The sequence below is a fragment of the Echinops telfairi genome, unplaced genomic scaffold (assembly GCF_000313985.2).
Source record: "Echinops telfairi isolate 266 unplaced genomic scaffold, ASM31398v2 ScPeMD7_6;HRSCAF=24_1, whole genome shotgun sequence".
NCBI lineage: Eukaryota > Metazoa > Chordata > Mammalia > Afrosoricida > Tenrecidae > Echinops > Echinops telfairi.
Window position 1 is genome coordinate 7471589 of NW_022103903.1, and position 2317 is coordinate 7473905.

The window sequence follows — 2317 nt, forward strand, 5'->3', positions numbered from 1 at the left end:
AGATACTTGAATAGATAAGCCATCTGAACAGATCTGGGAAGAAAAGAGGAAATTTACCCACAAATATCTATAGGTTTGAAAGTATGCTTATACAAATGTATTCACATTTGTTATAAAATATCCATGAATGTGGTGAGGCCCAGGGTGGTGGAAAGTAATGCAAAATTCTCAGACATACCAAACATCCTGAGGTAATGGTTTTCTGAATTTGGTACACCAAGACTATTTTAAGTGGACATCAAGGGCCATTGTTATAACAGTTTACCAAGGCAGTGTTCTTGAATTAGTGAGGGTTGACTAAAGAAACAAATTCATAGACACTCATATGTGTGTAAGTGAGAACTTTATATCAAAGAGCAATTGTATATTAAGAAACATCTCAGCACAGTCCAAATCAAGTTCTTAAGTCCAATATTAGCCCATATGTCTGATACTAGTCTATAAATTCCTCTTTCGACTCACACAGCCATGCAATGATGCTGAATACAGGAAGATCACAGGCCAGTGGGTGGAAAGTATTGTAGATCCAGTGGTGGTGGAAGCATCTCAGTGCTTGCATGGGTCTCCATGTGACTCCTCCAGCTCCAGGACTCTGGCTCCATCAATGTGTCTCCGTGTGACTTGTCAACAAGAAGACAAAGCAAAGAGAGACTGGGTCTAGTTTCCAGTGAGCTATTCATCTCTTTCTCACCTCCAAATGAGATCATCAAACTGTGACCTGATTGACAAGCTACATTCCACCCTTCACTCATGTTGATAGGAGACTATATAACTGCCACAGTTTTGCATCCTATGTGGTGATTGGTAACAGGGGTCTTGCAATCTCATAAGCAACTAATGGTCTCTTCACCTTTGGAGGAAAGAAGAGTAGTGAAAATTCAAAGACATCTGAAAACAATCAGTCCAATGCATTTATAGACCACAGAAACATCAGTCCCCACAACCGTGAGAAAAATAATTAGTTGGTGTCCCACTACCACTGCCATCTGCTCTGATAACACCACTTTGGAAGGTCCTGGGAAAGGTGGGAGAAAAATTTGAAATATATCTCAAAATTATTCAAGATACCAGACTTGATGGTCAGATAGAAACTGTTAAAACCTGAGGAACTCTGTCTTATAGTCACTTTCCAGGCCTGTGATAATGAATCGCTGAAGATCAAAAGGGCACAGTTTACGTGAGGACATATTTCAGAGAACTAGGGGAGAAGTTGGAATAGAAACAGGAAACACAGGGAGATAGTAGAATAACTGATGGCACATTAAGGAATTTTCAATTAATTGAAGCAAAATGCATATCAATTGTTAAGTGCAGAACTGATGATCAGTTTTGTAAACTTTCAGCCAAATCACAATAAGAAACCAGAGGAAGAGAAAAGAAAGCTAACAAATTAATTAATTGAATTATAAATATTTCACACTACTACCACCAAAATATTTGAGATTCACTTCATTCTGCTCTATTCACGTACACAGAAAAGTTTTTTAGTAACTAGTTACAAGAATGTGAATTACAGAACAAATCATTTTATTCATGGGGAACGTTCACCTAGACCAGGCGTCCTCAAACTATGGCCAACGGGCCACATGTGGTCCTCCGAGGACATTTATCTGGCCCTCTGGGTGTTTTTGCCCCATTTTGGTTTTTTACTTCAAAATAAGATATGTGCAGTGTGCATAGGAATTTGTTTATAGTTTTTTTTTAAAACTATAGTCCAGCCCTCCAATGGGTCTGAGGGACTGTGAACTGGGCCCCTGTTTAAAAAGTTTGAAGACCCCTAACCTAGACCAAGAGACAGTCATTCATTCAAAGAGATCAAAGGGACACTGAATGGGTTAAAATCAGGAAATGGGTACATCAGACTTGTATCTTTTTACCATACTTCTTCAATTTGTGCGCTAAGCAAATCATCCAAGATGCATGGACTATATGGAGAGGAACCAACATCAGGACCAGAGGAAGGTTCGTTAACAACCTGTGATGTACAGATGACACAACTTTGCTTGGTGAAAGCCAAAAGGACTTGAAGCACATGCTGATGAAGGTCAAAGGTTATAGTCTTCACTATGGATTATAGTCTTCACTATGGATTACAACTTTATGAAAAAAACACACAAAAGTCCTCATAACTGGACGAATGTACAACATCATTGGTATCGAGAAAAGAATGAAGCTGTCAAATATTTTGTTTTATTTAGATCCGTGATCAAGGCTCAAGGCAGCAGCAGTCAAGAAATCAAACTAAGTCTTGCATTTGGGCAAACCTGGTGCACAAAACCTCTTGAAAGTGTTCTACAGAAAAGATGTCATTTTAAGG